We start from the raw sequence: 27,246 nt of genomic DNA on the forward strand, positions 1-27,246 counted from the left end.
GAGGCCATGGCTCTCTTCCCTGGGGAGGGCTCTGCTTGCTAATGACTCGAGACTTAAGTAGCAGGAGTCCAAGGGATTGGTTGTTTTGGGGACAGGATCTCACTATGTAGCCAGTGAGCCAGCCTGACAGCAAGCAGTTTACACGCTGAGCCATCTTACTGGCTCCCTGACTACATACTATTTTAACCCCATCATTGCAATAAAATTGTCCTGAGTCACCCGAAGTTAAGAGCCACCTGCGTGTGTCTATCATTAGATACACCAGTTCCGACGAATGTGGGGACCCCCATCTGCCCCATGGCCCCAGCACTTGGAGCAGTGTGCACCCAGGAGCTACTGACGTGTATTCTCCACCAATGAAATGAGCCAACTCAAGCCAAATTAAAGGATGCAAAGGCAGGTTTATTGGAGGGAGCTCTCTGGCAGGTCCACTGATGTTACAGGAGGCTAGGGAAGTAGCCACAAGGATGACTACAGAAAAGCAGGGAGGAGAGAGAGAAAATGCATGCACACAGAGAGAGGGGGAGGGGAGGGGCAGGGGGGGTAGAGAGACAGAGGAACCCAAAATGTCTGGGTTATAGAGTGAAGAGCCTCCGCTGGAAAGTTCAGGGTACAGGGTGGGGTATGCCAGCCATGCCCTGAAACAGGTAGGGACTGAGGAATGCTGGGAGAACCTGGAGGCCAGGTCCACTTTGGTATGTTAAATGCTCACCTTAGCCACTTGTCCTAGGTCCGCCGAATTTCAACAGCAGATCTGTCCATATTTCTCAAACTGACTTTTAATCTAATATTGCCTCCACCCCTCCCCCCTTGAGGACTATAAACACACCTCAGCTTCCTCTTCATCAGTTTAGTGACAATGAAACTCCCCCTAGGTATGTGTTTCAAAGGCGGTGAGTCCCTTGACCCCGGCTTTGTAACAATGACTGAACAGTCATACTTCATTCCTTGTTTCTAGTGGTTTTCATGAATGGATCCTGTGGTCTTCAGTGACACCTTAGACAAATGTCTTAACCAAATGGTGAGGTTTCTGAACACTCAATGGGTGGTAAATGTTCTATCAAAACAGAATTAAGTACTCCCCGTGCAAGGTGGCTCACGCTTATAATCCTATCGTTCGGGAGGCAAAGGTGGTAGGATTCCCACAAATTCAAGGCTGGCCAGGGTAACACAGCCAGATTCTGTCTCTAGACAAGGACCCAGCCAGGTCTAATGGCGCTGCAAGGAACTCAAAAAACTCATTCTTGGGGCTGGGGATTTAGCTCAGTGGTAGAGCGCTTACCTAGGAAGCACAAGGCCCTGGGTTCAGTCCCCAGCTCCGAAAAAAAGAACCAAAAAAACAAAAACAAAAACAAAAAAAAACCTCATTCTTGGCCACACAAAGAATCTGAGATCAGTAAAAGCACATAAGCCATCGTTGCATAAGGCACACACATCACACGCAGAGATAAACATTTAGGTATACATAGTAGATCTGAGAGTTGAGCCGGTGCTGCTGACGTGGAAAGCACGTATCCTACCACTAAGCAGTGCGGCTCTAGCTCCTGTTTTTGTTTTTGTTTTTTTTTTTTTTGAGATGTACATGTGTTTTTGCCCTTATGTATTCATGTGCACCATGTGTGAGCCTGGTGTCTGAGAAGTCGGGAGGGCTTCAGATTCCCCAGAATTGGAGTTACTCACAGCCACTGGTCCTCTACAGAACCCAGGTCCTCTTCAAGAAGAGCATGTGCTTGCCAGATGTGGTAGCACACATCTTTAATCCCAGCACTGGGGAGGCAGAGGCAGGCAGATCTCTGAGTTCGATTCCAGCCTGGTCTACAGAGGGAATTCCAGGACTGCCTGGGCTGTTATACAGAGAAACCGTGTGTCAAAACAAAAAGAAAAAGGAAGACAAGGGGCTGGAGAGATGGCTCAGGGGTTAAGAGCACTGGCTGCTCTCCCAGAGGTCCTGAGTTCAAGTCCCAGCAACCACATGGTGGCTCACAACCATCTGTAATGAGATCTGATGCCCTCTTCTGGTGTGTCTGAAGACAGCTACAGTGTACTCATATAAATAAAAAAATTAATTAAAAAAAGTTTAAAAAAAAAAAGGAAGACAAAAGGCAAACAGAAAAGAATGGCATGTGCTCTCCACTGTTGCGGTGTCTCTCCAGCCCCCAGCTAATAATATTTAATAGATGCACTATAAAGCAAAACAAGTATATGATTTGCAAATAACCATGCAGATATTGGTATGAATGATAAAAGGCTTTATTGGTTCAATGTGCAATTTTTTTTTTTTTAAATTGAGCCAGTTGTGGTGGCGTACACTGGTAGGATTTGCTGAAGGAGGCAGAGGCAGGAGGATCACGAGTTCGAGGCCAGCCTGGGCTACACATTTTTTGGGCTGGAGAGATGGCTCAGTGGTTAAGAGCACTGACTGCTCTTCCAGAGGTCCTGAGTTCAATTCCCAGCAACCACATGGTGGCTCACAACCATCTGTAATGAGATCTGGTGCCCTCTTCTGGCCTGCAGTCACATATGCAGGCAGAATGCTGTACATAAAATAAATAAATAAATCTTAAAAAAAAAAATTGAAACCACTGTTAAAATGAACACTTGTAGACTGAGGATCATGTTTCTCTAGAGAGAAGAAAGTCAATAAAAAAAGTTGATCAAGAATCTTGCCAAGGTCTGAATTAATGGAAGAAAACAAACTTCCAGGGCCGGTAAGATAGCCTGGTGGTTAGGAACACTTGCTACTCTTGCAGAGGGCCCTAATTTGGTTCCAAGCATCCACATGGAGTCTCAAGCTGTAACTCCAGTTCCAAGTGATCTGACGCCCCCTTCTGGCTATCTTCAGCGCTTCAACACGTGCTGCACATATGAAGGCAAAAACGCGCACATGAACATCAAATCTTTTTAAAGACAGATATTTTAGATAGTTCAATCAGATGATTTTTTTTTTTTTTTGGTTCTTTTTTTCGGAGCTGGGGACCGAACCCAGGGCCTTGCGCTTCCTAGGTAAGCGCTCTACCACTGAGCTAAATCCCCAGCCCCCAGATGATTTTTAATTATGTGGTGGGGTTGTGTGTACGCCATGGTGTGTGTGTGTGTGTGTGTGTGTGTGTGTGAGAGAGAGAGAGAGAGAGAGAGACAGAGAGAGAGAGAGAGACAGAGAGAGAGAGAGAGACAGAGAGAGAGAGACAGAGAGAGAGACAGAGAGAGAGAGACAGAGAGAGAGAGAAACAACTTTGTTTTCTGGCCAAGGCAGTGTCTTGTTACATTTCTGTCACTGCACTGCATTGTCCCCTGAATGGCCAGCGGTTCTGTCTTCACATCTCATTGCAGGAGTGCTGGCAAGTGCTTTTACCTACTGAGCGATCTCCCCAGCCCCTGGTTGAGGTGTAAAATAGGGAACTGGTTATAAACACAACAGGGGGCTGGTAGAGCTGGTCGTGCTGGTGCATACCTTCTATTCCAGCACTCAGGAGGCAGAGGCAGGCAGGTCTCTGCATTCGAGGCCAACCTGGTCTGCAAATCGAGTTCCAGGACAGCTAGGCCTACACGGAGAAAGTCTTGTCTCAGAGAGGAGGGGTGGGGAAGAGGAGGGTAGGAGAAACAACTGGAAGTGTGAGCCCTGCGGACAGACGGACGCTAGGAGGCAGGTAGGATAGAGCAGCTGCTTTACTTCTGATGCACATTCACAGTTGGTGGTAGATTGCCAGAGGTAGAGGAGACCTACTGGGACTCCCGAAACCCAGTTACACCCATTCCTAGTGCTGATGGGGCAGCCACCATGGCCTCCGAGGTCAGAACTATGCGGAATACATCTTTCTTCTTCCTGCTTTTCTAATTTCTTGCCAGTCTCTCCGGAGGATCTCTGGTGGATCCTAAAAGGAAGGTAGCAGTCAAGGGATTGTGTCTATAGGTTGGTTCCCTCTCTCGGCTACTGGTGAGGCCGGCTCCTTTGAACACAACTGTAGCCATTTTGTATTCAGTCTCCATTTTGCTCATAAGGTGAGATTAAGTTCAGGCTCTCAGGTAATTATCCACAGCTGACACTGACAGCTTCCCCTAAAAGGGCATGGCACTATGGTTGTAATTCTCGTGATCTGTTACCTCAGTGCTCTGAAACTTACCTGTCCACCACCCGTCCACCACCCCTCACCTCACTTAGGACCAATCAGCTTAAAAGTCAGCTGATAGGGTTGGAAATTTAGCTCAGTGGTAGAGTGCTTGCCTAGCAAGCACAAGGCCCTGGGTTCGGTCCTCAGCTCCGGAAAAAAAAAACAAAAAAACAAAAAAGTCAGCTGATAATACTCTGTCTAGTTAGCCAAAACGGAGTACTGCCTCCGCCCCAGCCTTCTGAACGTCTGAACTTGCTTTGCCCTATGAAAAGACCGCCGTAACAGACCGACATCATAACTACCGTCCAAATTCTTCTTGTCGTCACGATCCGTCAGTCTTGGGGCGTGCATTCAATAAACTCTTCTTGCTTAACTGAGATCAGTGTTTGTACGGTTTGTGTGGTGATTCCTGAACCCCGACGATTACTACGCAAAACAATAAAACATTAAATGATCAAATCATATCAACATTATTTTCAGCATTTACATCAATTTCTAGAGAAAAACAGAGCCCTAACAAGGAAAGGCTTCGGGTCACAATAGATACTCTCTATTTCATGATTCACGGAGAGCTAAGAAAAACGGTTCAACCCTGCTTCGTGCGTGGTGCGTGCTTTTTTTTTTTTTTTTTTTTTTTTTTTTTTGAGGATTGGAGTTCAGTTTCCAACCATCCACAACTCCAGTTTCAAGGAAGCTGTCTCCCTTTTCTGACCTCCACAGGCACTGCACACATGTTGTGTATAGACATAGGTGGAGACAAAACACTTATACACAGAAAATAAAATCTTTGCTGCTGTTTTGAGACAGGGTTTCTATGTATAGCCCTGGCTACCCTAAAACTACCTTTGTAGACTAGACTGGCCTCGAACTCACAGAGGTCTGCCTGCCTCTGCCTGTATGCTGGGATTAAAGGGGAGCATGACTGCCACCTGGCTCAAGAGAAAAAAAAATGACAGAAAGCATTTTATTTATTTTTCAATTGGGTTTTTCTTATTTACATTTCTTTTTTTCTTTTCTTTTTTTTCGGAGCTGGGGACTGAACCCAGGGCCTAGCGCTTGCTAGGCAAGCGCTCTACCACTGAGCTAAATCCCCAACCCTCTTATTTACATTTCAAATGTTATTCCCTTTCCAGGTTTCTTGTCCTTAAGTCCCCTAACCCCTCCCCCTGCCCTTCTACAAGGGTGATACCCTCCCCATCCACCCACTCCCCTTACTGCCTCTTCCCCCACCCCCAACAATCCCCTACAATGGGGATCTAACTAAGGACTTCTCCTTCCATTGGTGCCCCAACAAGGCCATCTTCTGCTACATATGCAGTTGGAGCCCAGGGTCAGTCCATGTAGAGTCTTTGGGTAGTGGCTTAGTCCTTAGAAGCTAAGGTTGGCTGGCATTGTTGTTCATATGGGGTCTCAAGCCCATTCAGCTCTTTCAGTCCTTTCTCTGATTCCTTCAACGGGGGTCCTGTTCTCAGTTCAGTGGTTTGCTGCTGGCATTTGCCTCTGTATTTGACATGCTCTGGCTGTGACTCTCAGGAGAGATCTATATCCGGTTCCTGTCAACGTGCACTTCTTAGCTTCAACCATCTAGTTTGGTGGCTGTATATATCTGGGCCACATGTGGGGCAGGCTCTGAATGACTGTTCCTTCAGTCTCTGCTCTAAACTCTGCCTCCATATCCCCTCCTGTGGCTATTTTTGTTCCCCCTTTTAGGAAGGAGTGAAGCATCTGCATTTTGGTCACCCTTCTTGAGTTTCATGTGGTCCGTGGATTGCATTTTGGATAATTCAAGCTTTTGGGCTAATATCCACTAATCAGTGAGTGCGTACCATGTGTGTTTGACAGAAAACATGTTAAAACAAGATGAAATTTTAGTGACTATGAAGTTCAGATAGTTCAGCTGACAAAACTATTCTGTTTCTAAAGTTGTGAACTGCAAAGATGACCGTTCATAATCCTTCTGCAAACTAAGAGGTTAAGCAAAACAGCTGACTGTGTTGGCTTACACCTGTACTTCCAGATCTTGGAAGGCTGAGGCAAGATGAGTATTGTGAGACTGTGAGGTCAAGGCCAGTCTGGGTATCAATGACCCATAGTCCCCAGTCATAGTTCTATGGGGTGAATGCTCAGTCAAACATGGGTTTAAGCCAATAATAGTCTTTATTAGCTGGCTGGGGACTACACTGGGTGTTCGAGATTCCACAGTAGCAACAAGCCGCCTTCAGAGTGCGAGTTTCAGCACAAAAACCATATCCTGGGTCAACATACTTCAGTTAACAAGAACAGTTAGTCAGAAGCAGAACTATGGAAGCCAAAAAGCACGGTTTGTGTAGTTCCAGACTTTCCCGAAACTATGGGCTTTGATGGATCAGGTCTTTGTTTTGGTTTTGGTAGGTGTTGCTGTCTATGTGCTGAGTTTTACAGTCTGAATGGTACTTCTGCCATGGAGTCAGTTGTGCTAAGGTCTGGGGATTCTGTTACATTCCAACCTGGTCTTAGTGATTTGAGTTAAATCATGGACTCTTCCAGTTCGAAAGAAGGATAGTTTGTCCCAAAGGTCATTAATTTTACTGAACTGATACATAATTGGCCATATAATTTAAAATGCACTGACCCCCCATTAGTCCAATCAGAATGAGAAATACAGGTCCAGGCAAGGCTGATTGACAGAGTAGTCAGTCAGAGGGACCAAGAGGACAGACACTGGTATTATCTAATTTATTTCTATGTTTTTTCTTGCTCTCTTTTTTTAAACCATGGCAATTTTTTGATCAAATTGTCTTGATCAATTAGCACAAAAACAACCAGGTCTTTCCAGTTTTGTTTTTCACAGGTCATGCATAATTTCCTTCATCTCATGAGAAGTCATTTCTGCAAGAGACTCTAACTGTTGTTTTAATGCCTCTGGGTCCCAGTGAACCTCTTTTGGCACGCTCAGTCAAACACTTAGCACACACCCACTGAGTAGTCTTAGGGATTCAGTAACACTGCTGTTGTGAATTAACCCCCAAGTTGGAACAACAGGCATCAGAATAAGAGAAGTTCCTAGATTAAAGATTTTGGATATTAGACAATTTTTAGACTCATAAGCCCTCTAACGTTAATTCGGGCTGTCTAGTCACAGTGAGTTTTCCCAGTCAATGGGTTGACAGTCTGATTAGTTCCTATCCCTATGCAGTACAGGGATTGGCTGAGTTTTGGCTATGATTGATTAACTCTATCCCCAGGGCCTGTTTCTGTGGCATAGAGTTTGATTCTTCAGATTTTTCCTGTTTTTAAAAGCAAGAATTCTTCCTAAAGGAAAATTTGGTTTTATAATCCACATATATAAAGTGGGCGTTAGTGAGCAAAGGTCAAGATAAACATGTGTTACTGGTATATGGTCACACTAGCTAATCTCTTCCTCGTATCTGTCTTTCTCAGTTCCCAGATCTAGGCTTGATGGTAGTGGGGATTGTACCGTAACCCTGTATTCACACCAAACACAAGTCTCAGGATGGGGCAGTGGGCAGGGAGTAGAGGGGCACTGGGTGCAAAGGAACCTTGATTTCAATGAGCTCATGGTCCAGAGACAGTCCATTTGGCAGCAGCATCCACGGCTTTTGTTTTCTTGATCTGGGTGTAGTGGATCCATGGTGTCATGCCAGCCACTTTCACAGCTATAGGAGTAGAGAGAATCACTGTGTAGAGTCCTTTTCAAGTTGCTTCCAGTGGCCCCCTTGGCTACGTGCCTGACTCAGGTTCACTGGAGTTGAACAAGGGGTGCAGGGGCCAGCCAGTTGGTCAATATAAAAACCACGACCGGAAGAGTGAAGATGACTACAAGGAAAGGCAGAAAGAAGATGCAAGGCACAGTTATGGGAGGGGCGTGGTCAATGCCATACCAGCAGCGAGTGCGTTTTCTCAGTGTCTATGAAAGGCAAGCGGCAGAAAGAAGGACCACGTGGAGGAAGATAAACAATGAGCACAAGTGCCTCCATGTCAAGTTTATGGTACACAGTATCTATGTCCGACGGAGGTCGTTTCCTCCAGGCCTGGACAGTCTCTCAAGGACGCCTGCATGAGCAGAGGAACTTTGCAGAGTATAATGTACGTCCAAACAAACCAAAAGAAGTTCATTTTTAAAGACCTGTTTCTATTTTTAAAGTAAATCACTTTCTAAAGAATGTATTTGCTCGGGGTGGGGGAGTTAGCTCAGCGGTAGAGCGCTTGCCTAGCAAGCGCAAGGCCCTGGGTTCGGTCCCCAGCTCCGGGGGGGGGGGGGGGGAAGAATGTATTTGCTACCTTAGGTAAATTTAGCCAGTCCAAAAAGTCTTATTTCAATACACATACCTGAGCTCAGAGCTAACATAAAAAAGCTAGGCATGGTGGTGCAGGCTTGTGATCTCAGACTGTGGAGGTAGGTACAGGCTGGTTTGGAACTTCTTAGTAAAATAGAAGAGTTGAGAGATGTCTCTGGAGATGTAGGTATGTGTTGTATGTCTATGTGCATGTGGACTCGTGTGTGTGTGTGTGTGTGTGTGTGTGTGTGTGGCCTTCACCTGTATGCCCCTAAACACACACACACACACACACACACACACACACACACACACACACAACCCCACAATGCATACTTACACCCAGCACATACACAAATTAACCCCATACCCACACCTCTCCAGACCACCATTGGGCCATTTTTGTTGTTCTGTTTCATTTCTTGAGACACTCTTTGAAAATATGAGGTGCATTTCGTCCTCAATTTCTTCTGCAGTTCCTTCACTAGAGATGTTACAGAAGCCTGCAGAGGCTGCAGGAGCCTGGCAAGGCTGGAATCAAGACGGAATCTCGAAGGCAGAGAAGTCAGAATGAATGTAACATGCCATGTTAAAAATTCCTGACTCTCAGGCAGCATCTGCGGGGCTCTCTACAGACAGGAAAGTCTGAATCAAACAGAAAGATAGGGTCGGGGATTTAGCTCAGTGGTAGAGCGCTTGCCTAGGAAGCACAAGGCCCTGGGTTCGGTCCCCAGCTCCGAAAAAAAGAACCAAAAAAAAAAAAAAAATAAAACCCAGAAAGATAACCCTATGCTCAAAGAGGTGGCACAGGATTGCCAACTGTGGCGGTTTGAACAAGAACGGGCCCCAAAGGTTCAGATATTTGAATTCTTGGGTCAACAGGAAGTGGCACTATTAGGTGCCTTGGCCTTGTGGGAGTAGATAGGGCTTGTTGGAAGAAATGTGTCACTGGGGTAGGGCCTTGAGGTTTCCGAAGCTCAAGCCAGGCCCAGAGGCTCATTCTCTCTTCCTGTGGCCTGCTGATCCCGATACAGAACTCTCAACTTCTCCAGCACCATGCTTGCCTGCATGCTGCCCCCATCCCCCCTCAACCCACTCCCACCCTCCCACCCCCCACCCCCCACCCCCTGCCCCGTGACAGGCATGAACTGAACTTCTGAACTGGAAGCCAGCCCCAATTAAGTGCTTTCTTTTATAACTGCTGTGGTCATGGCGTTCTTTCACCAACAATAGAACACAGACCAAAACGTCAACAAAACTGAGACTTTTGGGGTGCGGTATGTTAAAGTATGTTAAATCTACCTGATCCGGTTATTCTGTTGTACTCGCATTGAAAATGTTAACATACAAGTTCCCAGATGAAATGGTCTGTCTGTGGCAGCTGCCCATATTTCCTGCCACAACACAACGTTGTCCTGTTGACCTCTGCCTTGTCAATATGTCTAGGTATCACGAAGTGTGGATTCAGCCCATACCTGTCCACTCAGAAACTGATATGCCCATCACCATCAGGGCTCAAAGACCCCCGGGAAGCTCTTAAGGCACAGTGCAGGCTTTTGTCTACTTCAGAGTAGCTGCTGGAGGTCACATGCGACGCAATGGATTTGTGACATGGGTATGGGGACATCCAGTGTTTCTCAAGAACAGGATTAGGAATGCCAGCAAATGTGGAGAGGACACAGAATGACTGTAGGGCATTTGTTAACTTCTAGACAACAGGGTAAAGGATGCTCCCACCCCTTAGTATCACCATGACTGTGATGTCAGCCTTAACTTCTGCATGAGACATCTGACTGTAATGGCCTCCTTTTCAGCTGCTGTGGCTTTTTGGAAAAGCTTTCATTTCTTTTTTTTTTTAATGATTTTTTTTTGTATGTGTGTTCTATCTGCATGTACACCTGCATGCCAGAAGAGGGCATCAGACCCCATTAAAGATGGTTGTAGGCCACCATGTGGTTTCTGGGAATTGAACTCAGGACCCTGGAAGAGCAGTCAGTGCTCTTAACCGCTGAGCCATCTCTCCAGCTCAAAAGTTTTCATTTCAAATGAGGCATCTCTGGGTGGGTAGACATCCGAGGAGGCCAGAAACATTGGATTCCCCTGGAGCTGCAGTTACAGGTAGGCATGAGCTGCCAAGACCTGGCATCTGGGAATTGAACTCAGATCCTATGTAAGAGCCAGGATGCTCTTAACCACCAAGCAGTTTATTTTTCCTTTGGACAAGGTCTTACTATGTAGCCCTGACTGGTCTGGGACTCATTCTGTAGCCCACGCTGGTCTCAAACAATAATAGACCCACTTGTCCCTGCCTCCCAAATGCTGGGGTAAAGGTGAGTGCCACCATGGCCAGCTGTGGCGGCTTCTTTTCCAGATGTGGTCTATGTGGCACAGTGCTAACTCTGCATCGGGAATTACTTGGGTGACCTCAAGAAGGAGCTGCTCTTCTGGTTGTCCTCCGTCGGCACGTGAACCCTCTGACTACATTTCAGCTCTTCCAGAAGCTCTGGCCCAGAAACCCTGAGAATCTTTGGTTAGTTTTTATCAACACACTTAATTCTGACCCAAGGAATTAAAAAAAAAAACCCCAAAACCCTCTGATCATAGTAACTTAATCACATTCATATCATTTTTGTCTTTCACCCATACACATGAAATAAAATTTAAATTTAAAAATTGCCAGGTGTGGTAGCATACATCTTTAATCCCAGCACTGGGAGACAGAGACAGGAGGATCTCTGTGGGTTTGAGGTTAGTCTGGTCTACAGAGTGAGTTTCAGGACAGCCAGGGTTATACACTGAGACCCTGTCTCAAAAAACCAAACCAAACAAAAAACCCCCCAAAACCAGTATGCAGTGGGTAAAATGCTTGCTATGCAGGTAGGAATAACTGAGGTCAGCACCCCAACATGTGTAAAAGCCAAACATGGCAGCTTCTGCCTATAACCCCAGCACTAGAAGTGGGATGGTGGGAACAAGTGGATCCTCTGTTTTTTGGCCAGCTGATTTAGCCAAAACTATAAGCTTCAAGTTCAGGGAGAGAGCTTGTATCAAACAATAAGGAGGACAGTGACAGAGAAAGGTAGCTGAAGTTGACTTCTGGCCCCACCACAGACAGACAGACAGACAGACAGACACAGACACAGACACACACACACACACACACACACACACACACACACACACACACACACACTGGGCCTGCCATGAGCTTTTGAAACCTCAACACAGGGGCAGGTTGTGGTAAACCTCCAAGCCCATGTAAAGAAAACGCAATTCAGTTATATATGTATAAACTGCACACCTATATTGGGCAGATCTCCCTCTACGCCACTTTCTTCCCCAGCTATGAAATCCCTGCTACTTGCAGTTCCGCCGGGCCATGCACTTCTGCTCCATCTTCCTTCCGACAGCCCTCACTCTGTCCTCCTCCGTTTGCTGCTCCTGCAACTCCTCCTCCCCTCCTCTTCCTGTCTGGCCTGGAAAACCCGCCCCCTCATTTTGGGCCAGTGATTGGCTATTTGTCATCTTTTTTTTTTTTTTTTTTTGGTTCTTTTTTTCGGAGCTGGGGACCGAACCCAGGGCCTTGCGCTTCCTAGGCAAGCGCTCTACCACTGAGCTAAATCCCCAACCCCTTGCTATTTGTCATCTTTATTAGCCAATCAGATAATTAAGGGAAATACCTCTACAGTGACACACTTCAACAAGACCACACCTCCTAATCCTTCTAATTCTTTCAAACGGTTCTACTCCCTGATGACTAAGCATTAAAATATAGGAGCCTGCAGGGGTCATTCTCATTCAAACCACCACTCATTCTTCAGTTGCCCTCTGCCATATATTTTGTACATTTTTAATAATTTTTGGTTGTGAGCCTAACTTTAATGGCTGAGCCATTTTTCCAGCCCATTTTTTATTTGGAGTGTGTGTGTGTGTGTGTGTGTGTGTGTGTGTGTGTGTGTACAGAAGTCAGAGATAACCTGCAGGAACCAGACTCTCCCTCCACTATGTAGGCTCCAGGGATTGAACTCAAGATGTCAGGCTTAGCCTCAAGCCCCTTTACCCACTGTGCCATGCTGTTGAACTGTCACCTTATTTTTCATTAATTATTCACTTTACATCCTGATCACAGCTCCCTCCCTCCTCTCCTTCCAGTCCCACCCTTACAAATCCCTTCCCTTATCACCCCCTCCTCTTTTCCTCAGAGAACCTCCCTTGGATAACACCCCATGCTGGGACATCTAGCCACAGCAGGACTAAGTGTCCTCTTCAGCTGAGACCTGACAAAGCAGTCCAGCTAGGGGAAGGGGATCCAATGGCAGGCAACAGAGTCAGAGGCAGCCTCCGCTCCAATTGTTAAGGGACCAACATGAAGACCAAGTTGCACATCAGCTACAAATGTACAGGGGGCCTAGGTTCCAGCCCCTGCATGCTCTTTGGTTTGTGGTTGAGTCTCTGGGAGCCCCAGTGGCCCAGGTTAGTTGACTTTGTAGGTCTTCTTGTGGCCTTCACCTTATTTTTTGAGGCAGTGCCTTTCACTGAACCTGGAGGAGCTGGTTGATGGAACCAGGCTGGCTGGCCAGCCTCTACCTCACCTGCCTTGGGATTACAGGCACATACAATGTCCTCCAGCTTTCTGGTGTGTGATGGAGACGATCAAACTCAGATCTTCAAGCTCTCATGGCAAGAATCTTACAACTGGGTCATCTCCCCAGTCCCCAGTGCCTATTCTTATGCAGCTGATGAAGATGCCCCCTGAATTGTGGTGTAATAACCACTGGGCATAACTGCCCCAATGCCTCACCCACCCGCTGACAGGGCCCTGCATGAACTGCGGACAAACAGAAGACAACTAGAGAATTGATTGCTGCACGTTGCTTCAGACAAGGTGAACTCAGTCTCTCCCATGTTCCTCCTCCACAGGAAAAGCCTCTCTACTTTCTGGGTCTGATGGCCAAAGACTGCCTCTGTCCTCGGTGCTACAGGGATGCAGGACGATGGGGTAACTGTGTGGGTGATGGAATATGGACTAGCCTCTGTCATTTTAATTCCTTCAAGTCCTCCCATCGCATCGATGGCTACTTCTAGTTTAATGGCTGGACCACAGGCAGCTAGCTTCTTTCTTCAAGGTAATCCACTACTGAGTTAGTTCATTGGTTAATTTGTCAGTTACAACTGTTAGGTCTCAGGCTGGAGAGATGGCTCAGTGGTTAGGAGCACTGACTGCTCTCCCAGAGGTCCTGAGTTCAATTCCCAGCAACCACATGGTGGCTCACAACCATCTGTAATGAGATCTGATGCCCTCTTCTGGTGTGTCTGAAGAGAGCTACAAGTGTACTTATAAAATAAATAAATCTTAAAAAAAAAACAACTGTTAGGTCTCTTGTTTTAAAAAGGCAGACAGGTTTGCATCATTAAGAGGCTTCAGATTAAAAGATAAACAGGTTTCAGATGTGTTGGGGATTGGTTCTGATGCTTTGTCTTAATTTTGGGAGCTGTGGCTCCCAAAAGTCACAGTCCAGATGCTGAGGGTCCCTGCCCCCCAGATAGCTTTGGGTGCCATACATCCAATGGCTGGCAGGGAGATGGAGGCGGGACTTTTAGATTGCATGGGCAAGGGACTGAGGGGGAAGGAGAACAGACAGAATCACCATAATCGGGGGGCAGCAGAGATATCAGACCTAAGGTTCCCCCCGCCCCGAAATGTAAGAACAGGGGCCACTCCCCTGACTGGGTTTGGAGCAGCCAAGATAAAATATAGATTTAGAAAATGTTAACTAAGACTCACCAGAGGCCTAGGGGAGGTTCAGGAAATTCTCGGCCATAGAGCTAGTTAGGCATATTAAGCTGGTGTGTGGTGTGTGTGTGTGTGTGTGTGTGTGTGTATGTGTGTGTGTGTGTGTGTGTGTGTGTGTGTGTGTGTGTGTGTGTATTCATTCACAAATCCAGAGAGCTCTGGCGGGAGGCTAGAAGCTTGATCGACCAACGGGAGCTCTAAGCAGGTTAGCTCTATACTGCTACACAGTTGCAGCTTTTTACTGTTCCTTAATTAAACTTGCTTTGCAGTAACTGCTCTCAGTAACAACTACTCGTGCCTCTGATAAATGGTTAGACGGAAAGAAAAAGGTTCAAAGTGTATGGAAGTTCCGTGTGTTCTAAGGCATATAAAAGTCTGAGGAGGTCAAGGCTTAGGTACGTTCTGAGGGTCTGAAAATTACCTAAGGCAGACAAATGCAAGTTGTAGAGGGATAAGGAAGTGACTCGAGGTATCTGGAAAGTGGAAAGTGTTTCAGATTTCTTTCCCTCATCTGTGCTTATCTTTTTTTTTTTTTAAAGATTATATATATATATATATATACACACACACACACTGTAGCTATCTTCAGATACACCAGAAGAGGGCATCAGATCTTATTACAGATGGTTGTGAACCACCATGTGGTTGCTGGGGTTTGAACTCAGGGCCTCTGGGAAAGCAGTCAGTGTTCTTAACCACTTGAAAGACCCCAAGAGAGGACCTTTCCCTCAGGAGGAGTCCCAAGCGCCCAATGACCGAGCCGAGTCCACTCGGATGCAATCAGCAAGAGGGTTTATTGGAAAACACAGGTACCTGCGGGCACACAGTCTCTTCGGAGGACTTGCGCGCCCAGCAGCTCCAGCATGGGGCTTTTATAGGGATTGGGGAAGCAGAAGCGGGCGTACAGAAGCAGATGCATAGTTACGGGAATTGGTGGATTCAAACGAGGCACATAGACATGTTCACATATGACTGGCTATTTCACATGATGAGGTAATAAGGTATAGCTACACACATTGGCAGGTTTGGGGCGTCCTGGATGTCGGGGGCTGGGGGCTTATCTCTTCCTGCCAGGTGGCCTGTGAGTCAGGTCCGGTACTCCTGGTCTGTTCTGCATTCCTTTCCTTTTATGGTCTGTTAGTTCTAGCGGCAGGGCGGGGCTGCCTGGACTTGCTTTTCACAGTGTTTAGTCCTGAGTTGAAACATACTCTTTTAACTTCATATTTTTAAACCTTAAATCTGTATAATTTTCCTTTCATTCCCCTCTTCTTCTACTAAGTAATTCTAATCTTAGAATTTTGATATCAAGTCTCGTATTTGGTCTCACCAGTTGTCCTAACTGACTGGTACTGTTATCTCAGAACCATCAACCGCACAGCACTCACTCGATTTGTAACAAAAGCAATTAACCTGTTTGTCACGCAGGGTCCAAAAACTAAAACCAAGAAAATTATTAGTAATGGCCCAGCCATATAGCAGAGAGTAGGGTAGTCATCCAGGGAGACCGAGTGAACCAAGACTCAAACCAACCTTGTTGAGCGTCTCTATCTTTTTGTAGGAGTCAAACCTATTAACTAGTTTCTCTAACACACATGGACCTATAATCAGAAGCAGAAGCAAAACTAAGAAGGGTCCCATAAGGGAAAATACCAGAGTAGTCATCCAAGGAGATCTACTAAACCAGCTCTCAAACCATCCCTGATGCGCTTCTCTGTCTGCCTTTTGTCTAACCTTTCTCTAAGTTTATTCATGGAGTCTTTAATTACTCCTGAATGGCAGTTCTGAATTCTCTATAAGCCTTGTATTGCAACAGCAGATGTCCTTGTGCTGCCCTTGCAGCACCTAGATAGCCTTAGCCCTAAGTAATTCTCAACTCCTTTTTTTGTGTCTTACTAAGTCTTTAGCATCAGGATTCCAATCTGGACACTATCTAAACCTACACACCAAGGTCATGACTAGCTTTTAGAACTTTTAAACTTATACAGATTGTGATCCCTGAGGCACAGTCCCAAGAAGTGTTAGGAGTACTAACATATGCAATGTTACATCATTTGTAATAGAAATCAAGCCTATCCCCACACCTATCTTGATAAAACCCGGGGCAAACATGAAATTAAGTCTAGGGAGCTTTTTGAAGATCTGAGTTTCCCTCTACATCCCAGCTCTCAGCCCCAACAGCTAGTACATGGCTGGTGAGGGCTGAGAGTTGATGGCTGTCAGGGTGGTCAGCAGCACCAGGTACGGTCCTTTCCAGTGAGTATCTGGGTTCGGTGCCATCGTATGTAGCCGAGTCTCCAACCTGGAACTGGTAAGATGTCTCAGGGGTCCCCAGGGCATAGGCTGCTGCCAGCTCTGAGCAGATTTCTTTCTGTATCACCTGTAGGTCTTTTAGCCTGGCACACAAATCATTATTACTATGGCACTATGACATGTTGGTTCAGTAACATCATCTAATACAGTCAGGGGGGCTGAGGCCCCATTTAAGATCTCAAAGGGGGTAAGGCTGAATCTGGAAGGGGTATTTCTTGCTCTGAAAAGAGCAAGAGGGAAGGAGTGTCACCCAGTCTGCGCCAGTCTCCATGGTTAATTTGGTCAGGGTCTCTTTTAGAGTTCTATTTATTTACTCTACCTGTCCTGAACTTTGAGGTCTGTAAATACAATGTAATTTCCAATCGACCTCTAAATACTTGGCCACACCCTGGCTTACCTTGGCAACGAAAGTAGGGCCGTTGTCTGACCAGATTACCTTGGGCATTCCAGACCTGGGGAAGATTTCTTCCAGTATCTTCTTGATGATTGCAGAGGCCATCTCTCGTTTGGTGAGGAAAGCTTCTATCTATTCCTGAAAAAGTATCTACAAGCACTAGGAGATACTTGTGATTATATTTTTCTGGCTTTATCTCAGTGAAGTTCACTTCGACTTTTCACTAAACTCTCTAGGTCTCTTTGCCCTGTTTGCTTGCTAAGCATTCACTTATTGACATACCTTATACTTTCTACTGTCTCTCTGGCTAAAATCTTAAAGTCTGTTACATACACTTACCTACTTGGACAAATTTTTTTATCTCCTAAATGAGTCCATTTCTGTATTTGGCAAAGTGAGTCTTTTCTTTGTTCTCTGGGGAGTATAGCTTTCCCCTCAAGTGCGTCATTGTCTTTTTTTTTTTTTTTTTTCGTTTAAGCAATTTGGGCCTTTTCTTCTGTTTTACATTCTAAGTGAGACCATCCCTTAGTCCGATCCTAGTTCTCAGTGGCTGTCTCTTGCAGGCCTGCAACCAGGATAGGCTCCTGCATAGCCATTTCCCGAGCCACTTTATCTGCTTTGTTACTGCCCAATGCCACTGAATCTCTTCCCTCCTGATATCCTGAGCAATGAATAGTACTCACAGTTGTTGGCTTCACCAGGGCATCCAAGAGATGGCAAAGGCATCTGCGGCACTGATGTACTGGGGGGTTGAGGTTCAGCCATCCTAGATGACATTGTGTTGTCCACCATGGCAGCACCCACTTATCTCTGACCTTCATGAAGAGAACTGTTCCCGTCTGTGGACAAGGTAGCCTCGGCTTACAGCAGGGGTCAATCAGCCAGTCGCAGAGGTCTTTCCTCCACCCATGGGCTTCTGTCAGTGCTTGACACTCGTGCTGTGGTGGCTCCAGGTCGGATTGGGCAGCAAGGTGACCAGATTGCCCCCAACAGGTGGAGAATCTAGTCCATGGCAGCTGACCAGTGGTCCCATCTTTTGGGACACTCTATTCAAAGGCAAACATCAGCCACTCTATCACAGTTTAAGTCCTGGATTGGGTGATAATTGTTAGTGCCCGGCTGGCAGGAGTGATATGTTCCAAGTAGAACAGCGCTAAGCCATTCATCTCCCAGCATCAGGTACTGGTGCACTGAAACAGGTCTTAAGCTCCGCATACACAGTCTGTAGATATGCATACACATGGCCTCACCCAGCCATTTCAGCCCACGCAAGCCATTTTGGGGAGCAATTTTCTCATGAGCAAGGGATGGGGGCAGTCAGGGATGACTATGAACTAGTGGGTTACCCGGCCCACGCCAAGGTCCACTGTTCTTCGGGCAGTCCATAGTATTGTTTGTTGCCAGTAGCCCCCTGTACCCAAGGTCTTTGGATACTGGCCCACTGGAGCATAGGAGCACAGAGCATTGGGTCCCTGTATCCATAAAACAACTGGGCAGGCTTCCCTCCTATCTCTGCACATAGCCAGCACTCCAGGACCGAGAGGCTCTCCAGTGTCCCCTCTTGTTCTTTCTGGGGCAGTCCCTGACCCAGTGTCTTTTTTTTTCTTTGCATTAGGCACACTGATCTTTAGCCAGGAATTCTCTTCTGTTGCCAGGTACTGTCTTCCTAGGTTCCCTAACTACTGTGGCCAATATATGTTCCTCTCTTGTCTTTTATCTCTCTTTAGCTCTCTAGCTTCCTCTTCTTTTAGTCTCTTTTCTTCCCTAGCTTCCTGCTCTTTTTACCTTCTTTTCTCTTTCTCTTTGTTTAACCTTACTTTCTCTGTAACTTATACTAACTCTCAGCAACTTAGCATAACCCTTCAAATTTCTGTAACTTTCTCTTCATACCCTTTTCCTTATCTTAGCCAGATTGGTGGGGCATTTTCCAGCCCCTAGGAGACCCACCCTTGGAGCCTGGGGGCAGACCCGGAGCACTCCCTACCTTCAGGCGTATTGAAGTCAGTCGGGAGTGAGGGCCTTCCATCCATGTCTGGAACATTCTTTCTGGCCTCTAGTAGGATTCTGTCTTTCCTCAGTGGTAAAGAAGACCTGTAACAGTTACTAACAAGCATCTCACGTGGGATGGTGAGAAAACAAGAAGGGAATCTAGAGGAGAGAGGTCCACTGAAGAAGACAAATAGCGTTTAGTAACAAAAGGATGGAAAGACGTTAGAACCTGGGTGCTAGATACTAAGCAGCTGACAAAAGAATTGTAACCAGTTTACCTGGGGCTTTCAGGACTTTAGTAGCAGCCCTTTACCAAACTGTCTCAGTGGGCTATAGGCCCATGGAAAAGAAAACATTAATCCTGACTGGCAAAACAAAGTTCTTCACAGTTGTAGATTCTTTGAAACTATTTTAGGGGCTCTTTTTGTCCCCCAACCTGGGGCATTTTAACCATAGGGGAGGAGGCTCAAGAGAGAAAGATAAAACTCCTGGCAGAAAACAATTTCTCTCAAGCAAATTATTTTCAACTTTTAACTTAAGCACCAACAGGACCAAGTAAAACTCTTTGAGGAACAAAGCAAACAGTTTCATGATTTCAAACCCAGTCGTCAGTCCAAGATTTTAAACACAGTCGTCAGTCCAAATTCAAACACAAAACAAAAGTCAAAAAGACACTAACAGACACCAACACGTCCAGAAAACCACAGTCAGGTCACAAAGTAGACAAACAATTCCAACAGTCAAACAAGTAACAAACAGACGCGCCGCGAGGCTTCGGTACCAAACTGAAACCAAGAATTCAGACGGAGTCAGTGAGGGTCTTGGATCCTCTACTCCAATAAAATTCAGACGGAGTCATCAAGGGTGCGGATCCCTCCGAAAACGAACGGAGGTGCCACGGATCCGGATCTCCCTCTCCTCCAACCACCCTTGGAACGTCTTCCAGGGCTGCTGGGGAGAAGTCCGAGCTCGTCAGCTCCTTCTCTGGCCCGCCCAGATAGTCCCCAGATCTGAGCCTATTGATCGATCGTTCACAGGACAAGACACAACAGACAAGACAAACGCCGGCCGGCTTACCTCCCGGTGGGTGGTCGGTGATCTCTGGGCGGAGGGTCTCCAAATCCCAGACAAGCCCCCATAATGAACGACCCCCAGAGAGGACCTTTCCCTCAGGAGGAGTCCCAAGCGCCCAATGACCGAGCCGAGTCCACTCGGATGCAATCAGCAAGAGGGTTTATTGGAAAACACAGGTACCTGCGGGCACACAGTCTCTTCGGAGGACTTGCGCGCCCAGCAGCTCCAGCATGGGGCTTTTATAGGGATTGGGGAAGCAGAAGCGGGCGTACAGAAGCAGATGCATAGTTACGGGGATTGGTGGATTCAAACGAGGCACATAGACATGTTCACATATGATTGGCTATTTCACATGATGAGGTAATAAGGTATAGCTACACACATTGGCAGGTTTGGGGCGTCCTGGATGTCGGGGGCTGGGGGCTTATCTCTTCCTGCCAGGTGGCCTGTGAGTCAGGTCCGGTACTCCTGGTCTGTTCTGCATTCCTTTCCTTTTATGGTCTGTTAGTTCTAGCGGCAGGGCGGGGCTGCCTGGACTTGCTTTTCACAGTGTTTAGTCCTGAGTTGAAACATACTCTTTTAACTTCATATTTTTAAACCTTAAATCTGTATAATTTTCCTTTCACACTGAGCCATCTCTCCAGCCCCACCTGTGCTCATCTTATACCACCATTATACTAGGATTTCAAAAGTTCAGAATTTTAACATCGGCCACAAGTCCAGGATTGTAGTTCCCTTTCTTGTCGCCTGAGTGTGTCTTCTGAATGACGTAGAGGTGTTTCTAATCATGCCAAGACCATCTCTGCTCTGTCTGTACATCTGAACCGAGAAAAGAGTGTTCTGTGCCTTTTGACCCAAACCTGTCGTTTTACTAGGTCTCAGAGGCACGAGTCTACTCCTGTCGCCTTACAGACACCTGTTAACTATATTTCTAAAATACGGATTTCAATACCATGGCAAATACCAACGTTCATCCTTTTGTAAACTAAAGTTCACATAAGCTTCAGGGAGTCAAGAGTCCTAAGACTTGGATCTGCCTGCCGCAGGTCAAATGGACTCCAGATGAGCTCACCCGCCTGTCCTTAAAAACAGGATTTCCTCCTTGGCCTTGGGATTTCTTAACTTCTGGGCCTAGTTTATTTTTGTCCAAGCAGATTTTCACCCAGCTGACAGCCAGGGACCACCTGAGGACTGCAAAGTGCTGAGCTAATCACTTAACCAGCTTAATGGTTACGCTGGCTCCCCATCTTTCAGATGCTTCTGACAAACGCCTCAATTGCCCTGCCTTTGGCTAGCATTTCAGCTTTCTTGGGCCCCTCTGACAATGTCCTAATGCCAGGAAGAAACAGATACAGAAAAAAAATACAGCGTCCATTACCCCACCTGTAAGGGTAATGGGATGCTAAAAGGCCTGTGTTTTGCCAATGACATATGATTCTTAGGTCCCAATTGACCCCTTAGCCAATGACTCGGAAAAAAAAAATCAACAAATCAATGATTTGATTCAGGTACTAGTCAGAGGAGGGGATGAGAGGACTGAGTTAGCCAGGGCCAGGCTGACGCCATCATAGGCTACAAACTGGCAGTTTGGGAGACTAGGCCTAAGTTTCTGTTTCCCGGAAATGAGAACCCGGATCCGGGAATCTGTGGTCAACCGACCACACCTAAGAGCAGCCAGTCTGAGGACACCTCGTCATCTGGCCTGAAGTAAGGTAGCTAGAATGAGTTAGCAACGCCCTGGGAGGTCTCTGGAGGCTAACCAACTGTAGAATCAGTCAGACCCCTGGAGACAGCTAACCAATCCAAGGCACACACCCCTCCCTGGAATTCCCCTGACAATAAAAGCTGGGCCTAAGAATCCATCAGAAATCTCCATTCCCAAAGGGGGAGGCCCCTGTACGCAGGGAAATCAGTTGAATAGATGCTCTTTGCTTTTGCACACTTTTTGAGTCTGGGGTATCAATCTTTGGCAACTCTTGGACCCTAACACCGAGTGAGGGGTGAAAAGGTCCTACACCTGACAGTATCTTTCCCAACATTTACTATGGCTCAGCACTTCGCTTTTAACTGCCCTTTCCTTTATGTGCTGTGGAATGAACACAGAGGCCTGTTCCCTTATACCCTCAGCCAGCACTTCTTAAATTGCCAAACAAGGGCCTGGGATCTAGCTTTGGAGTGTAATAGTTGCCTAGAAGATGCAAGGTCCTGGGTTCAATCCCCAGCATCACCACAAAAAAAAATTGTCAAATTTTATTTTCATCTGTAGGTACACCACGGTTGTACAATGTACACTGTGGCGGTCTTTCCAAAAGCGGACAGCTGCCTTTGACTCCATGTTCCATTAGATAACCTCAATACTTGATGGAACCATTTCTTTGATCTGCTGGTGGTAGCCTGATGTGAACAGATGTTTGGTTCCTAAACCTAAATGGTGAGAATGCCTGGAACTGGCTGTGGGAGGGTCCAGACCACTGTGGGTGGTGCCACCTCTGGGCAGTTGGTCCTGGGTAATTTATGAAAGCAGGTTGAGCAAGCCAGTAAGCAACAATCAATCCTCCATGGCCTCTTCTTCAGTTTTTGCCTTCATGATGGGCTGTAAAATCTACAAAGAAATAAGCCTTTTCCTCTAACATCAACCATCAATAAGGAAAACATTCCCATAGATTTGCCCGTAGACCAATCAGATGGAGGCATTTTCTCGAGTAAGCTTCTTTCTTCCAGAAGGACTCCAGTGTGTGTCAAGTTATCAAAAGACTACCCCCGCATACAAGGCAATGAAATATACCCATCTGCAATCCAGAAGACATGTTAGGACTTAGGTTAAATGTGACAACCATGGGTATGTAGGATTTGTAAGACTGGATGAGATAAACAAGGGAAAAGGGGATGGAAAGAACAGGATTGAAGACAGAGTTCAACTGTTAAGAGTTTCAGACAGAATTGAAGGAGGCAGGACACGAGTCAGAGAAGGAACAAGTAAAGAGATTCAAAGCAAACCAAGAAGGCAGACATGGTGGTTCACATCTTTAGTCCTAGCACCTCGGGGGCAAAGACAGGAGATCTCTGAGGCTACTTTGGGATACATAGTTCCAGAACAAACAAAAAGAAAACGAAATAAGAAAGTCTATGAAAGAAGAGGGGGAAGGGATCCTTCGTGTCAATGGCTCCTAGCAGGTTGAGCAAACGATCTGAAATCAACCATTACATTTAGCATGGTGAGGTCAGGCCTGTGTGGTGGTGCATGCCTTTAATCTCAGTGCTCAGGAGACAGAGGCTAGCAGACCTCTGTGAGTTCAAGGCCAGCCTGGTCTACAGAGTGAATTCCAGGACAGCTAAGATCATGTAGAGAAGCCTTGTCTCAATAATAACAACAATAAGAAGGTATTATTATTAAGCATGGTGATTACAGGTGATGTTCTTTCCTTAGTTTTAGAGACACACTGATGGTTGGTACTCTTGTACCGTCATAGGTTCTAAAGTCTGAGGTTGAGATTCAGCTGAGATCCAGACAAAAGAAATTTAAGGCATACTATACCTATTTTTAGTTCTAGAAATGATAGTTGGCAATACGAAAGGAATTTAAAAGCTGCCATACTGGGGGAACTGTTCACGATAGTATCTAACTGAAGTCTGGGGGTGGGGTGGGGGGGGTAAATGGTCCATACTTTCCTCAACTCACAAGATAGAAAGTTTATTTTTAAGATTGGGTCTCACTAGGCCAGGGTGGCCTCAAAAACAGGGATCCACCTGCCTCTGCCTCCTGAGTGCTGGGATTTAAAGAGTGTGCTACCTCACCTAGGAGGATGGGAACTTTAATACCATCCCGTCATGATCTGTCACCAAGGAATCCTGGCTAAAGTTTAAATTAGTAAAGGGGGAGACTGCTGAACTTGGGAGCCATTATACCTGAACGAAATTCTCCAACACAGTGAAATCCAGCCTTGCAGCCAGCATCACTGAACACTTACACGTAGTTCCATGGTTCCAGGGTGCGGTTCCCAGGCCAGAGACTGAAGGACAGCACAGCCTCACAAGACAGTTCCTGAGGCAGTGCGGAGGCTCCAAGAGCTATGAGCTTGGGACGGGGCCACAGACACATCTAAAGGCTCTTAAAATAGCTCCGCCTCCCGGTGCATTTGCATGCGTCTGCGTCTCTCCCCTGAATGTCTTTCTTGCCCTAACCCACCCTCGTGCTACACGCATGCCCATGCGCATGCATGGTAGGCGGGGCTAGCCGACTTTCCAACTATTACGTGATGATACAACCTTATCTTGTGGTCTCTCCACCCAAGCAGGCCAGAATGCGTTTTTGCAGAACGTGGGAGAGAAGTAGGGTGGACAGGATTGATTTGGGGTAGCCTCTCATCCATCACTGCTACAACCCAATCCTTGGAAACACTTACTTACTCCAGCTTGAGTCCCAAGGCCCGAAGATGGAGGGCCGTGATGTGAATCCGAGGGCTCCCTCTTATTTACCTTACAGAGGCCTCACGGTCCTACCCATTTGGGCTTTTGAACTGGGAGGAACGTGGTACCCTCGCGGTCTCTATAATAGGTTTGCCTGTGCTCCTTTGAGCTTGGTTCCCATGCTAACAGTAATAAAGGGTGGCATAGAAACCCCTGATAATCACAAAGAGCCCCTCCCTAACACGTGGGCGGCTGATGCAAGGCCTCTGTCATAAAGACCAGCGTTACCAAGGCGCATCCATGCATATCCAGTGACTCTGCCAGGCCTGGAGTCTGTCTCTCTGACCCTGCCGCATTCTATTTGTGGGGCTGGATTTTCCTTTTCTGGAAAAGGAAGGGATACTAGGTTGAAACGAAGTTAGCAAGTAAAAACGTAGGACAACCGATTAAAATTTAATTTCAGGATGGGGGGAAAACACACGTTTGTGGATTTTTTTTTTGTTGTTGTTGTTGTTGTTCGTTTATTTGGCTAGTTCAGGTTGTTTTCCTTTGGGTCCTGGTTTTGTCTTGTTTTTGAGACAGAGTATCACCTATCTGCCCTTGGTCTAGCGCTTCCTCACCTCCCGGGTGCCGGGACTACTGCTGTGTATTACCATGTCCGGCTTTATGTGGTACTCAGATCAAATCCCAGGGCTTCAACCATGCTAAGCAAGCATTCCACTAACTAAGCTACATCCGCAGCCCCAAACAGGTGATTTCTTCTTAGTACAAGCTGTGTCCTGGTGTCCAAAATTTGAAGTTACTTTGTCAGCCCTACCTTAGGGCAGTTAGAAGCCGAGCAGACAAGGACAGTATTGGAGGCTTGCAAACTCAAGAAAGGTTATCTAACCATGCCCATCTCTTGTCCTACCTTCAACACGTCTGCCACCACAGGCTCAGGACCAGAGAAATCCACTGCGGTGAAAACCCCCCTCCATTCTGTTTCAACACAACACCGACTTCTTAAACCCATTGTCCTTTTCCCCATCCCCTTATGCCTCCCAGCACCAGGGCATTCCCTGGGGACTTTCAGGTTCTTTGGGAAGTCGAAGCATCAGAGAACACTTGTGGGGTGGGGGAGGGGGCTGGGACAGCTCAGTGCATTATGATGTTGGAGGCAGTGAGTCACTTTCTACGGAAACCTGTCAGTGAACTGTGTCTCTTGAATTAAGGGTATGTAGTCCTCTTGGGTAGTGAAGGTCTGGGAAGGGGGAAATGGAAAGTGAATGGGAAGCTTATGGTTTCGGATGATATAAGAAACAGGGCCCCCCAGTTGGCAGGACGTGTGAAAAGTGGTATCAGTTCCTCTGAGACCATTAGGACATCTGCTCTCTGTAAGATAGGACTCTTTGGTCTGAGAAATCCAAAGGAAAAGGGTCAGGGGAGCACCAGAATCTGGGGTTATAAATGTAAATTTGTGGAGCCCAGCTTCTGTCTTCTCTCTCCTTCGCTCTCGATCTCAGTGCAATTCTTCACAGCCCTTGTTGTGTAGTGCGTTTAAAATTTGTTTGATTGGAAAGCCCTGTGGTTCTTATTCGCTGACTGTAGTCCTCGGGCGCTTTAGTTGAGGAAAGGAAACATTTCTTGCCAGACACGGTGGCTCATGCTTCTGTTCTCAGCACTCAGGGACCAGAGACTGGTAGAGCTCTAGGAATTTAAGGTTTCCTGTCCAGCCAGAGCTACATAGCGAGACTATGACTTGGGGAGGAGGGTGAAGAAAATTCAAGCCCTAGATTTGTTTTCTGTCATTGCTGTTTTGAGACAGGGTTCTAGAGAGGATATATCATGTTTGCTGTATGGATGCATCACCTGTCAATTAAAAAGCCTGTGGCCTATGGCTTAGGCAGGAAATAGAGGTGGGGCATCTGGGAGGCAGGATTCTGGGATAGAGCTGGGTAGGAGATTTGCTTGGAAGATGAGATGGACACATGGTAGCGGAGCACGGGTAACCAGCTACGTGGTAGAATGTAGGTTAAAGTAAATGGATTGTTTTAAGTTAGAACTAGTCAGAGAAGGGGGCCAAACTTGAGTCTGAGTCTAATTTCTGGAGCTTGAGGCTGGGAGACAGAACCAGGCCTAACTTCTACATGGGGTTTCTCTCTGTAGTCCTGGATGTTCTGAAACTCACTATGTGTAGGGAGCGGCATGATCTATAAAGATGGTGCCGACATCCGGTACTCGATTGTGGTAAACACCCACACAGCGCATGTGTTGACATGCCTCCGGCAGCTATCAGGCCGGAGTGATATTCATGCTAATGAGGTCTTTCATGCTCCACCAATCCCTAGAGGACAAGTATATAGCCATAGCCTCGAACTCACAGAAATCTACCTGCCTCTGTTTCCTAAGTACTGGGATTAAATCTACGTGCCACAACTGTCAACCTAACTTGGAAAAAAAAATTTTTTTTAAATTATGTGAGTGCTCTGCCTGCATATACATCTGCCTGCTAGAAGAGGGCATCAGATCCCATTGTAGGCAGTAATGACCCACCATGTGGTTGCTGGGATTTGAACTCAGGACCTCTGGAAGAGAAGTCAGTGCTCTTAACCACTGGGCCATCTCTCCAGCCTGCTTATGTACAACTCTTGAAGAAAACCCAGACTGGATTACCAGAACCCGCATGGCAGTTCCATGGCATTTGACCCCCCTCTTCTGACCTCTCACAGGTACCAACCAGGCCTGTGTGTGGCGCACAGAAATACATGCAGGTAAAATGCTAATACACATAAACCAAATAAATCTAAAGACGCTTTCCTCATTGACAAGTGCTCGTTCCTCCCTTTGTAACTTGCTGTCCCCTCCCCCCATCTCTCTCGGTTCCCTTGGCTTTCAGTCTAATACCAATCAGAT

General features: G+C 46.6%; 1 protein-coding gene and 1 long non-coding RNA gene across 10 annotated transcripts in view; one reads left to right on the top strand and one right to left on the bottom strand.

Annotated features, from left to right (window-relative positions):
* LOC103689966 (MARCKS-related protein-like) overlaps positions 1 to 27,246 on the top strand; it is a 980,777-nt gene that overhangs the window by 905,327 nt on the left and 48,204 nt on the right. The gene's annotated exons all lie outside the window — the stretch shown is intronic.
* Positions 3,649 to 25,451, bottom strand: LOC102550982 (uncharacterized). Of its 9 annotated transcripts, none has more exons than XR_010059950.1 (4): positions 25,265 to 25,451; positions 7,649 to 7,925; positions 4,412 to 4,535; positions 3,649 to 3,872 (listed from the first exon to the last, which is right to left on the bottom strand). It is a non-coding gene; the product is annotated as an uncharacterized LOC102550982 (long non-coding RNA). The 9 variants fall into 9 exon arrangements; XR_010059954.1 differs by having other exon boundaries at positions 24,424 to 25,448; XR_010059952.1 differs by having other exon boundaries at positions 7,649 to 7,765; positions 25,265 to 25,441.

This window comes from Rattus norvegicus, chromosome 1, assembly GCF_036323735.1.
Source record: "Rattus norvegicus strain BN/NHsdMcwi chromosome 1, GRCr8, whole genome shotgun sequence".
Lineage (NCBI taxonomy): Eukaryota > Metazoa > Chordata > Mammalia > Rodentia > Muridae > Rattus > Rattus norvegicus.